At 44.5% G+C, this 13,864-nt stretch overlaps 1 pseudogene; it reads right to left on the bottom strand.

Moving 5' to 3' along the window:
• Positions 1–13,390: 13,390 nt before the first annotated feature.
• On the bottom strand, positions 13,391–13,508 carry LOC124778279 (annotated as a pseudogene).
• Positions 13,509–13,864: the final 356 nt, after the last annotated feature.

The raw sequence follows: 13,864 nt of genomic DNA, 5'->3' as shown, positions 1-13,864 counted from the left end.
GAATAACTGGAACTGATCGGCTGTCGGACCCCCTCCGTCTAACAGGCGCTGCTCATGCGTAGTTGTTCACATCTTTGGGTGAGTTTAGTGACATCTCTGAACAGTCAAAGGGACTGTGTCTGTAATACAATATCGACAGTCAATGTCTATCTTCAGGAGTTCTGGGAACAGGGGTGATGCAAAACTTTTTTTGATGTGGGTAGTATCGTGCTTATGAAGGCACCGACGCTGTAGTGGAGCCGCGACGTAGGTCGCTGAGCGATGGGGCGAGAGTATGAGTGTTTACACGATATGTGTGTATTCATCCCAGGTGCGCCTGTCACTATTGCTTCATGGACAGTTTACCTGATTACAACGGCTGTAGTTTGTATTCCACCGGTAGCGGACAGCGGGAGAGTTACGGCGATTAGGTGGAAACTAACCGAAATTAGTGAGACCGTAATGGCGGGGTTCGAAGGGTGGCCACCGACATCAAGTATAAGCATTCTGACAGGTTGGAGACTCGCCACTATCAGCCCTGTAGGGAACAGAAAATAACGTTACCATACAAGTAGCTCATTTGCCAGAAATGTCGATGTCTAGCTATTATATTTGTTCTATACAGTATCATTCGCGGCGCTCAAGTAACTTTCGAACATCAGTATCAACCTGTAGACCATAAAGAATTAGATTTACACCGTAAATGAAATGTAGAATTAAATGTATTGCTTCTTAATTGCAAAAACAGGTACACATGACATCTGTCGATTACAGCACCATCCACCACGAACGGAAAACAATGTTTCGAGTAATCAGTATGTATGTTCTGGCGTAGAATCAGAATATGAAATAGAAATGGGGGTTCCCATTTGAAAGGGCTGGAGGGATGGGAAGGAGGTGACTAGTTGTAGCATAGACAGATGGATGCCCCCTTTTCTTATATCAACTTTTCACCTAGAATATTTTTTTCGTATAATGCGTCGTTTTTGAGATATTTAGTTGTCTGAAGTGAAGAAACACCGTGTATACATCAGCCACACGAGATTACCACTAAAATCTGCCCAAATGATACCCCTCTAGCAAGTAGGATGCAATGACGCATATGAATTTCAATATACTCGTAGCTCCTTCTAACATCTACTGCGTTTCGTCACTGTAGGAGACCTACTCTGCTGTCCACTAAAATTGCAACACCAGCAAAGAAGCAAAATCATAAAATGTTATGTACCGCATGTAAGGAATATGCTAAGAGACATACGTAACTAAATTTGTAGGTAATTTTGTGGTAGATCTATACAGGGTAAGAAATTTAATACATATAATTGTCACCTGTGGCAGAAAGAACGACTGTAACTCGACTGTGCGTCGAGTCGAACTTAGCTTGGATGATAGATACTGTTCTGACCTGACGAAACTACAATCATCTGGTCCTAATTGTGGGTTATTTGATTGATCTGGGAGATGGGTCATTGGAACTACAACATATGAAACATTAGTTAATTTTATTGCAAGAATAATACAAATATTTACTTAACTTCATACAATCCACTGCTACTGGAGTGTGTCGAATATTTACAAATGTCTTTTGAACAGTAAAGCATCACATGATGCATACAATTACAAACTGTTCACTTTAATTTTAAGTTCAACATTTACAAAAGTACGATTCCATCTGGACATTGTATACTACTGGTGTCCTAAGTATATTATGTTAACTGCTTCATCACAGGTAACGAACTGGGCCAGAGCGAAGAGCAATTCCATCTTCGGATCTATATCGACCACTGTACGATGGCGTTGTGCTGCTGAGAGAGAGGGTGTGTCTTCAGGAGCGCCTGTAATTCATCGTTGTGAACTACTACGAGACATCGCTAATATCGATGGTATCGACGTGTGTTGCCGACTCTGGTGTGGCACTGCGAACTGCGGATGATGCCACAGATACGTGTTCATCATTGACTAACAAATAACACTGCGAGGCGTTCTGCCTACAGTCCATCTGCGTACCAAGTCACATTTGCTGCTCAAGAGGTAGCCTAGTGGCAGGCGCCAGCTCCTATAACTTGGACGCCTTGTAACGTCGTTGGACGACGTATCCGAACGTGGGTTCTTATCTTCGATTTATTCCCCAAGAGCTATGAAGCTAATCATTTGCGAATCCGAGCACGTAGCACACATCATGCGAATTTGACGTTTGTTGCATGCCGCTGTCATGGTATTGTTAACACAATGCCAGACAGTGTATTGTTTGTGCTTCGATCTTACAATGACAGTGTTACGACACCCATATCGATCTCCGTGTCTTAAATTGGTGACATGTGTGGTTGGTGACCTCTGTACTCTGTAGTAAACTCGCAGTTTCGAACGTTATTACCGCTGACCACGCGTTGCTTTTCAGCGTTAAAATGCTGAGCGATTGCCTACGTTGTGGTCCGTCTATCCGCTTTCTGAATCCGCTGCAGTATACGGCAACTTCTGTCAGCAAAAGTATCTTAACTCCTGCTCAAATTAACGCTGGTAGAAGCAAAGTACCCATTGTAAACGTTTGACATGGTTATACATGAGAATCCTATTGGTTCCACGACTTCGAACATGTCAGACTCCGGGACCTGTTACCTGACCGCTATCAAATGCATTGATTTTGTGCGTCTGTCTCATCTTGCTATGGTTGTGAACCGAAGCAGAACTAAATACACAGTCCCTGTCTTTCTCTGGTATTGGACTACCCACTCTTACAATTGCAATCTGGTTCATATGCAAGTTGTAAATATCCTATCACTTCCTGTACTTTAACCACTGCTTACACTCATGATTTCAAAGACTGTCTTACAGACAACTTTGTCGAAACATTTCACAAAATCTACAAATCGTATAATCGTAAGCTTGCCTGTCCTGAGTCCGTTTTGCAAGATCAGTGATAAGTCAGGGTTCGCACAGAAACATGTAGACAGCTGTTTCTCCCTCGATTCATTTGCGAATGGAACAGGACAGAAAGTGACTAGCAGTGGTAAAAAGCACCCTCCGCCAAGCACCGCATGCTGGCTTGTGGAGTATGTATGCACATTTACATGTAGATGTAACTTCCAGGGACAGTATATCCTAACGTGTTCGTATGTTTCTCCGGAACGCAAACTCCTCTTCCCCGATATAGTCTTTTGATTTGTCTTTCCATTATTCTATAAATTATTCGTGTCAGTATTTTGTAACCATGACTTATTAAACGGATGTTCGTGTAATATCTACACCAGTCAGCACTTGCCTATTTTGGAAAGGCTCGGTGTATTTCACCCGTAATATATCTTTCATAGATACAGATTGTGATTTTTCCTTCAGTTTGTGGACCATAATCTACAACCCAATCGACGCCGAGGTATTTAGGCCACTGACTCGAGGATTCTAATCGCACATCCGACACAACGCTCGAAGGCTGCCTCTGGAAAAGTCAGCTACATCAGTCAGGTGGCAAACTTTCCCAAGCTGTTGAAGAGCGCTCTTTGTGAGAAGGGAAACAGAGTTTGGACGACGGCGCTTTGACGTGGAAAGTCGCTCCTCGCAGCGTAACGACGAGGCCCGGTGGAGCCGCAGGTGCGACCCTGGCCCACTGATTGGCTATTTGTGCTGGACACACCTGCGCCTGCCTGCTGCCGCGCTGGTCACACCCTGGAGGCCTGTCGCTCAGCCCGCTGCTTGCCTCCGCCGGTAACAACCTTACTAACTCGCAGGGCACGCTGCCAAATTCAAGCACCGACGCTAACATAAACCGGTATTTTGTTTTATATTCCGGGTGCTATGCGTATAAGTGCAGATATATACCGGGTGATCAAAAAGTCAGTATAAAATTGGAAACTTTATAAACCACCGAATAATGTAGATAGAGAGCTACAAATTGACACACATGCTTGGAATGACATAGGGTTTTATTAGGAAAAAAAACCATATTGCTAGATGCGTGAAAGATCTCTTGCGCGTGTCGTTTGGTGATCATCGTGTGCTCAGCCGCCACTTTCGTCATGCTTGGCCTCCCAGGTCCCCAGACCTCAGTCCGTGTGATTATTTGCTACGGTCGCAGGTTCGAATCCTGCCTCGGGCATGGATGTGTGTGATGTCCTTAGGTTAGTTAGGTTTAAGTAGTTCTAAGTTCTAGGGGACTGATGACCACCGATGTTAAGTCCCATAGTGCTCAGAACCATTTGAACCATTTGAACCCGTGTGATTATTGGCTTTGGGGTTACCTGAAGTTGCAAGTGTATCGTGATCGATCGATATCTCTAGGGATGCTGAAAGACAACATCCGACGCCAATGTCTCACCATAACTCCGGACATGCTTTACAGTCCTGTTCACAACATTATTCCTCGACTACAGCTTTTGTTGAGGAATGATGCTGAACATATTGAGCATTTCCTGTAAAGAACATCATCTTTGCTTTGTCTTACTTTGTTATGCTAATTATTGCTATTCTGATGAGATGAAGCGCCATCTGTCGGACATTTTTTGAACTTTTGTATTTTTTTGGTTCTAATAAAACCCCATGTGATTCCAAGCATGTGTGTCAATTTGTAGCTCTGTATCTATATTATTCCGTGATTTATTCAGTTTTCAAATTTATACTGACTTTTTGATCACCCGGTATATTGATGACTGAGATCTGTGTACGGAACAACATTACATCAGTATTTACTACATTTGCTGACTAATAATTATAGCTACTAGGAGTAGTACGTTTTTTGGTTGGTTAGCACCTCGGAGTACATGTTGCACAAGCCAGCCATTAATGCTTATTTTCCCCTGGGCGACGGGTCAGGTACTGATGTATGGATACGTGGAAGCAAAAGGGGCAGTCTATACAGATAAGCATAGTCCACTTAGTGGTGGAGTTATGACCGTGCAGAAAATATCATCATCATCAGTTATCTGTTATATTAGCAGGTCCTTTGCCTCTCCATTTTCTGCGATCCATTGCTTCCTTCTTAAGGCTGCTGTATGTTGTACCGTCCATCATGTCATCCAGTATCTGGAATCTCTTCCTTCCTTACTTCTTTTCCCTTCTACATAACCTTCTAAAACTGTTTTTATCAGTCCGTCATTCTTTCTTAATATATGCCCAATCCAATTTCTTTTTCTTCTCTTTAGTACATCTAGTAACTCACTTTTCTCTCCCATTCTTCTCAGTACCTCTTCATTTTTTACTTTGTCCATCCAACTTATTCTTTCCATCCTCCGCCATGTCCAGATCTCAAAAGCCTCCAGCCTTTCTCTGTCTTTTTTCCTAACGGAAAAAATATGGAATGAAAATTAACACAAATAAAACAAAAGTATTGGCACTAGGAGGAAATAAGGAAATAAAAATTATGCTGAATGGAGAAATACTAGAACAGGTGCAAAATTTTAAGTATCTTGGAAGCAGTATAGACACCGACTGGAAGTGCACCACAGAAATTAAAACAATGATAGCAATGGCAAAAGAGGCGTTTTATAAGAAAAGGAGAATTTTCTGCAGCGGTCTGGACAGAGAACTCAGAAAGAGACTCATAAAATGTCTTGTATGGAGTGTTCTTCAATATGGCGCTGAAACATGGACTACGAGGAAAAAAGACAGAGAGTGCAGAAGACATCAGGCAGTAAACTACATGATCTCTTTGCAAGAAGACACAGAGAAAAAACAACGAACACACTGATATGGTATGAAAGAAGAAACAGTTTTGATTGCAAAACTAGATTTTTTATTTTATTTCATTTATCCTCCAGTGACACGTTTCGCCTTATACAAGCCATCTTCAGATTGGCCTACGAGTAAAAAAATGCAATTTTTCGTACAAATGGCGTTACCGCGATTTAGCAAAATTGGACTAGAAAGAAAAAATGAAACAACTTACTGGCAAAACATGATGTTAAGCACATATAATGTTGCACATGCAAATGTCCCAGCAGGAAACTTTTGTGGTCGTAATTTTACTGTTTGTCATGTTTTTCTTTGTAATTATAACTGGAAACCTAATAACTATAGCACGCCATCGCCTACATGTGCCATCTGCTGTGGGCTGCGTATACTAGCCGTATACTCTTTATACGTTTCTATGCCTAGTACTATGCACGTAGCCGGGACCATGACACACAATCATATTTATTGTCTGATGCATCTATGTAAGCTGATCCCATTTTGACAAAAGTGGAGGACGCCGCATAATTGATAAGGTAACCTGGTGCCTATTTATACGCGTACGCGTAATTCTTATGAGACTAAGCTGGTTATTTGCTTTTGAATACTTCTTGCTATTCTACAGATGATGCGACACGCTGCGAGAGCTTAAAAAAAAAAAAAAAAAAAAGTTGACAAGGGCACCTGTCTGCTGGAGTTTCCATAAGGCACAGTGTCCCGTCTCTTCAAAAAAATGTTCAAATGTGTGTGAAATCTTATGGGACTTAACTGCTAAGGTCATCAGTCCCTAAGCTTACACACTACTTAACCTAAACTATCCTAATAACAAACACACACACCCATGCCCGAGGGAGGACTCGAACCTCCGCCGGGACCAGCCGCACAGTCCATGACTGCAGCGCCTCAGACCGCTCGGCTAATCCCGCGCGGCCCCGTGTATTCGACATCTTTCATATCCACATCAAAAAAGATTTTGCATGACCCCAGTTCCCAGAACTCTTGAACGTAGAAGTTGACTGTGGATATTGTATCACAGACACAGTCCCTTTGACTGTTCAGTGGCCGAACGGTTCTAGGCGCTACAGTCCGGAACCGCGCGACCGCTACGGTCGCAGGTTCGAATCCTGCCTCGGGCATGGATGTGTGTGATGTCCTTAGGTTCGCTAGGTTTAAGTAGTTCTAAGTTCTAGGGGACTGATGACCTCAGAAGTTAAGTCCCATAGTGCTCAGAGCCATTTGAACCATTTTGACTGTTCAGAGATGTCACTAAACCCGCCCAGAGATGTAAACAACCACGCATGAGCAGCGCTTATTAGACGGAGGGGGTCCGACAGCCAATCAGTTTCAGTCATTCGACCAGGAAGGAGGTACAAGCCTCATGTTGTCTGTAGTTCAACCATATCTAGACCGTCAGTACCGCGGTTCAATCGCGACCGCATTCCTTCGACTGTCATAACAGCAGTCTGGCTTCTGCACACATTCTTAATAACCTATCACTCCCTGTATTTATACCTGCTACCTTCGAAATTTCAAACGGTGGGTTCCAATCAACATTGTCAAATATTTTGTACTACAAATGTAGTATTGGCCTTTATTCATTTTAAGATAAGCTGTCTCGCTTGTTCCTTAATTTCCCAGGCACTCAAACTGATCTTCTGCTAGACTTGCTTGTCCTAGTCTTTTCGTTACTTGTGAACAATTCTTGTTAGTATTTTGCAACCAGGATTTATTAAACTGATGGTTTGGTTATATCACATCTATTAGCACCTGCTTTTTTCGGAATTGGGATTATTACATTCGTCTTGAGTTATGAATCTATTTCACCTGACAGACGTCTCTGTGTATCATGTAATTATCACTATGGAGGGTACAAAACCACGATTTCTGTCTCCCCTTCTACACGCCCTCTTCTCTGTTCCATTCACGGAAAGCTCGTGGGAAGATGACGGCAATGCCCTGATTTTACCGCCATGGTCGTTTTTTAACATTTATGTGAGAGGAAATAGTAAGTTGCTTCCTTCTTCTGTGAGACCATCTAGGTTGTTACGTTCGCAGCGTGAAATCTCTGGAATGCACCCTTCGATGTTCTGGGAAACACTCCCAGACAGTTTGGCTCCAGCCCTCGTGGAGAGCCTATAGGCCTCTGAATGAATGACTTCCAGTTCGTAGAGGTGTTCGGTGGACTCCGGATGGCGGTATCCCTGGATGCTAGCAGGTGGCCGTAACACTCCGACCCGACAGCGTAATGTATGTGGCTGCCTCAGACGCAGTATTTAGGCTCCTTTGTGGTGTCGTAGCACGATCTAGCTTTCCCACAAGTCCGACTGCGGAAGGAGGTGGCTGACCACCGGGGGAAGTCGGCCGTGCGAAGTGCCGAATTTTACGTCCCCCGAGAAGTTTGATGAGCTGGCGGGGCGGTCGCGGCAGGTACCCCATTGAGGATCGGGCGCGCTCATGAATGGGCCACGGACGGCCTCAGTGTGATTTACAGGCGGGCTACGAGCTTTGTGCGGCCAGGTGGCTGCCCTGCCTCTCCCCCCTCCCCTTACCGATCTCACCCCCCCGGGCACCCTCGCCGCCCACACCTTTGTGCGGTACGCGCTCGTCACCAGTCGTGACGCCTCTTCATTTGTTTCTGCCGCCCTCGGTCAGGTGGACGAGGCTCGGCTGCGGTTTCCCAAAAACGTCGGCTCCATAAAAGCCACTCACGAGTCTCCATTCATACCGAGGCCCTCCAGAATGTCCCTCGACGGCCCTGTATACTGCAGCTGGTTTTTATGAACTATTTCACATTAACTTCGGAAAATGATTATATCCCTAAAAAAAAAAAACTTGGAGGTTTGATGATGAATTCCTAATTCTGCCAGATACAGCAGAGTATCTGGAAGACTGTGGCCGTCTGGTTATTAGGAGGTGAATATTACACACATCAGCACATTTGCGGAATACTCCTTCGGTTCTTGGAGAAATATCGACATATTAAAAACCTGAATACACTGTACTAATGTTACACGATAATATTTATTTAACAGTTAGTTATAAGCCGATTTTCGGTTTCTTAGGCCATCTTCAGATAGATTAATACTAAACAGACAGTCCGCACAACTTCAACGAGAGTTTATAATTGTACAGAGATTGTTGTACAAAGATAAGTGAGATTTTATGACTATATCGATACAAAACACAACCATAACGTACACTACTGGCCATTAAAATTGCTACACCAAGAAGAAATGTAGATGATAAACGGGTAATCATTGGACAAATATATTATACTAGAACTGACATGTGATTACATTTTCACGCAATTTGGGTGCATACATCCTGAGAAATCAGTACCCAGAACAACCACCTCTGGCCGTAATAACGGCGGCCTTGATACGCCTGGGCATTGAGTCAAACAGAGCTCGGATGGCGTGTACAGGTACAGCTGCCCATGCAGCTTCAACACGATACGACGTTCATCAAGAGTAGTGACTGGCGTATTGTGACGAACCAGTTGCTCGGCCACCATTGACCAGACGTTTTCAATTGGTGAGAGATCTGGAGAATGTGCTGACCAGGGCAGCAGTCGAACATTTTCTGTATCCAGAAAGGCCCTATCCTGCTGAAATGTAGGGTTTCGCAGGGATCGAATGAAGGGTAGAGCCACGGGTCGTAACGCATCTGAAATGTAACGTCCACTGTTCAAAGTGCCTTCAATGCGAACAAGAGGTGACCGAGACGTCTAACCAGTGGCACCCAATACCACCACGCCGGGTGATACGCCATTATGGCGATGACGAATACACGCTTCCAATGTGCGTTCACCGCGATATCGCCAAACATGGACGCGACCATCGTGATGCTGTAAACAGAACCTGGATTCATCCGAAAAAATGACGTTTTGCCATTCGTGCACCCAGGTGCATCCTGTCTGTGATGCAGTGTCAAGGGTAACCGCAGCCATGGTCTCCGAGCTGATAGTCCATGCTGCTGCAAACGTCGTCGAACTGTTCGTGGAGATGGTTGTTGTCTTGCAAACGTCCCCATCTGTTGACTCCGGGATCGAGACGTGGCTGCACGATCCGTTACAGCCGTGCAGATAAGATGCCTGTCGTCTCGACTGCTAGTGATACGAGGCCTTTGGGATCCAGCACGGCGTTCCTTACTACCCTCCTGAACCGACTGATTCCATATCCTGCCAACAGTCATTGGATCTCGACCAACGCGAGCAGCAATGTCGCTATACGATAAACCGCAGTCGCGATAGGCTACAATCCGACCTTTATCAAAGTCGGAAACGTGACGGTATGCATTTCTCCTCCTTACACGAGGCATCACAACAACGTTTCACCAGGCAACGCCGGTCAACTGCTGTTTGTGTATGAGAAATCGGTTGAAAACGTTCCTCATGTCAGCATATTGTAGGTGTCGCCACCGGCACCAACCTTGTGTGAATGCACTGAAAACCTAATCACTTGCATATCGCAGCATCTTCTTCCTGTCGGTTAAATTTCGCGTCTGTAGCACGTCATGTTCGTGGTGTAGCAAGTTTAATGGCCAGTAGTGTAATACCTAAAGAGACTCCGAAAAAATAAACGTTATATTACCGTATATTCAAATATTAAAACTTTATGAATGTATAAGCCAAATATGTTGTCCAAATAATTAACGGCACAGACTACTGTGTAATATGGACAAACTGGTGAATGTGATGAACTGGCCAATAAAAAAGGGGAGAGGGGGGTGGAAGAAATCTGTGGAATGTGTGTGGAACAGTTATAAGAAGCTCATTATTTCTCTCACCATTAGAAGATAAGCTTGTTATAACTGTTCCACACACACACACACACAATCCATAGACTCCTTTCCCGGTCTGTTTGTCAATTTCACCAGTTTGTCCGTATGACATAGTAGTCTGAGTCATTACCCACTTGCAGAACATTTTTCCCTTATACATTCATGCAGTTTTAATGTCTGAATATACTGTAATATATTTGTTCAGTCTCTCTTTAGGTATTTCATTATGGTTGTGTTTTGATCGACGTAGTCATAAAATATCACGTTATTTATACAACAATCCGTACAGCTATGTACTCTCACTGAAGCAGTGTGGACTACCTTGTTTGATTGTGAGGAACAGTGTAAAAAGCCTTCTGAAAATATAGAAATATGGAAACAACTTCATATTTCCTGTTAATACCAGTCATTAATCTTGCGAATAAAGAACCACTTATGTCTTACAAGAACGATATTTTCTGAATCCCAGCTCTTTGTGTGTCAATAGATCGCTTTCTTCGAGGTTTCTGTTATAATGTTCGAACACATTTTAAGTTACAAATTACTATTACAAATCAGTGTCAGTGATATTGATATGTAATTCAGCTGATTACTTCTAGTTCCATTTTTGTATATTGGTGTGACCTGTACAACAAAGGGAAAACAGAGGTAGTGGGATGCAGCCGAAATAAATTATTAATGCTAAGGGAATTAGGTTACAAACTGAGATGATAATAGTAGTAGATGACTTTTGCTGTTTGAGCAGAAAAATAACAGATGATGAAATAAAATACAGACTGATAATAGGGAAAAAACATTTCTGAAAAAGCAAAATTTGTTAACAATGACTATAAATTTAAGCATTAGGAAGTCTCTTCGGAATATGTCCAACAACAAGAATGCGTAATACATATCTAAAAAACGATATGTAAATGTTGCTTTTTCTGTATTTATTGTATTCGCAGTTGCGAATATACACTGCTGGCCATCGTAAATACAACACCCTGAAGGAAGCATCCGAATCGAGTGAAATTTACACCATGAGTTTGCAGCGATGAGATATGCAACTGATTAGAATTTCAGCGCAGACGCACATCACGCGCGCCTGTGGCGCCACCTCATAGCGCCATTTAAGGCTTGGCGATTTTGACGAGTGTACATTAGGCACGTGTGTTTACTTTGTTGTTGTTTCACAAGACGATCAGTTATGCCTCGTAGACAACAGCGAACATCTTTTGATCAAGTATCCGAGTTCGACAGAGGAAGGATAGTGGCTTACCGAGATTGTGGATTATCATACAGAGAAATCGCTAGTCGTGTTGGACAAAACCAAACAACTGTAATGCGGATATGTGACCGTTGGATGCAGGAGGGTACGACGGACCGAAGTGGTCAATCGCATTCACCTCGGTGCACCACTGCACGTGCTGATAGGCAAATTGTGCGCATGGCAGTGACGGATCGCTCAGTGACATCCCGAACCATAGCACAGCACATTGCGTCTGTAACGCATCATCCAGTGTCTGCGCGTACCATTCGACGCCGTTTACAGCAGAGTGGTCTGTCCGCAAGACGTCCATTGCTTCGTCTACCATTGACGCAGAACCACAGACGTCTCCGTCGCCAATGGTGTGATGACAGACGGATGTGGACGGCAGAATGGAATGACGTTGTCTTTACTGACGGGCACGCTTCTGTCTGCAGCACCACGATGGTCGGATTCGAGTGTGGAGACACTGTGGAGAGAGGATGCTGGACAGCTGCATTATGCACCGCCACACTGGTCTTGCACCGGGTATTATGGTATGGGGCGGTATTGGATATTACTCTCGCACGCCTCTAGTACGCATTGCCGGTACTTTAAATAGCCGGCGCCACATATCCGAGGTGCTGGAGCCAGTTGTCCTTCCTTACCTTCAGGGCTCGGCCACAGCCATATTTCAACAGGATAATGCGCGACCACACGTGGCACGCATTGGCCAAAGATTCTTCGCCAATAACCAGATTGGCTTCCCTGGCCGGCTCGCCCTCCGGATCTTTCGCCGATAGAAAACATGTGGTCCATGGTTGCTCAACGAGTGACCCAGATTACATCCCCAGCTGCCACACCAGATGATCTTTGGCAACGTGTGGAAGCCGCTTGGGCTGCTGTACCCCAGGAACACATCCAACGTCTCTTTGACTCAATGCCGAGACGTGTGGCAGCGGTGATCTCCAACAATGGCGGCTACTCTGGCTACTGATTCTGGCAGGAACCACATGTCACAGACGTCTGTAAACGTAATCACTTGATACTTGGTCAACATGTTATCTACAAAATAAATTTTGTTGTGCTACCTCTTGTCTTTCTTGGTGTTGCATTTACGGTGGCCAGCAGTGTAGACAACCATCAGCTGTGCAACGGAATGACGACAATGAAAATTTTTGCCGGACCGGGACTCACCCGTATTTCCCGCTTATAGCGAGCGGTCGCCTTACTATTAGGCTATCCAAGCACGACCTACGGCCAGTCCCTGACTTCCACATGACTTCAACCAAATGTCTACAACGTGTCCTCGTACATCCATAACGTATATTCCCATACAGGGGTGACATTTTATTTGAAAGTCACTTGCCCGGTGTCCGTGGATAAATACGATATTGCATGCCTGTCCGATGGAACAGTGCACCGTAGTTGTTAATAACACAGGCACTGTAACATCTTTTATTTTAATTGTGACATTCGGACATTATCCGCTTCAGTCTTCAATACATGATATGTTACAATTTTAAACGTACGTCCAGCCAAACATATACAGCCAAGCACTCAGTCTTGAGGCCATCGGGACCATCCGACCGCCGTGTCATTCTCTGATGAGGATGCGGATAGGAGGGGCATGTGGTCAGCACACTGCTCTCCCGGTCGTTGCGATGGTTTTCTTTGACCGGCGCCGCTGCAATTCGGTCGAGTAGCTCCTCAATTGGCTTCACTAGACTGAGTGCACCCCAGAAACGGCAACAGCGCATGGCGGCCTGGATGGTCACCCATCCAAGTGGCGGCCACGCCCGACAGAGCTTAACTTCGGTGATCCGACGGGAACCGGTGTATCCACTGAGGTAAGGCCGTCGCCATATATAGCCAAAAGTCACATAAAATATTTATACGGTATTTAGATTGGTTCATACACAAAATTTATTTCATGAGGCGTTAAGCTGCCGAAAAATAATAGATGTATGTCAAATGTTTCTTCCACAAGTGAAATGGTCATCACGCATGTGAAATAAGTAAAAAACGGTGAAATACATTTTCATTTAAGAGGTAACACCCCCATGAACCATGGGCCTTGCCGTTGGTGGGGAGGCTTGCGTGCCTCAGCGATACAGATGGCCGTACCGTAGGTGCAACCACAACGGAGGGGTATCTGTTGAGAGGCCAGACAAACGTGTGGTTCCTGAAGAGGGGCAGCAGCCTTTTCAGTAGTTGCAG

Source organism: Schistocerca piceifrons, chromosome 2 (assembly GCF_021461385.2).
Source record: "Schistocerca piceifrons isolate TAMUIC-IGC-003096 chromosome 2, iqSchPice1.1, whole genome shotgun sequence".
NCBI lineage: Eukaryota > Metazoa > Arthropoda > Insecta > Orthoptera > Acrididae > Schistocerca > Schistocerca piceifrons.
Note: the sequence above shows the minus strand (reverse complement) of the source record. Positions and strands in the feature narration are given on the sequence as shown.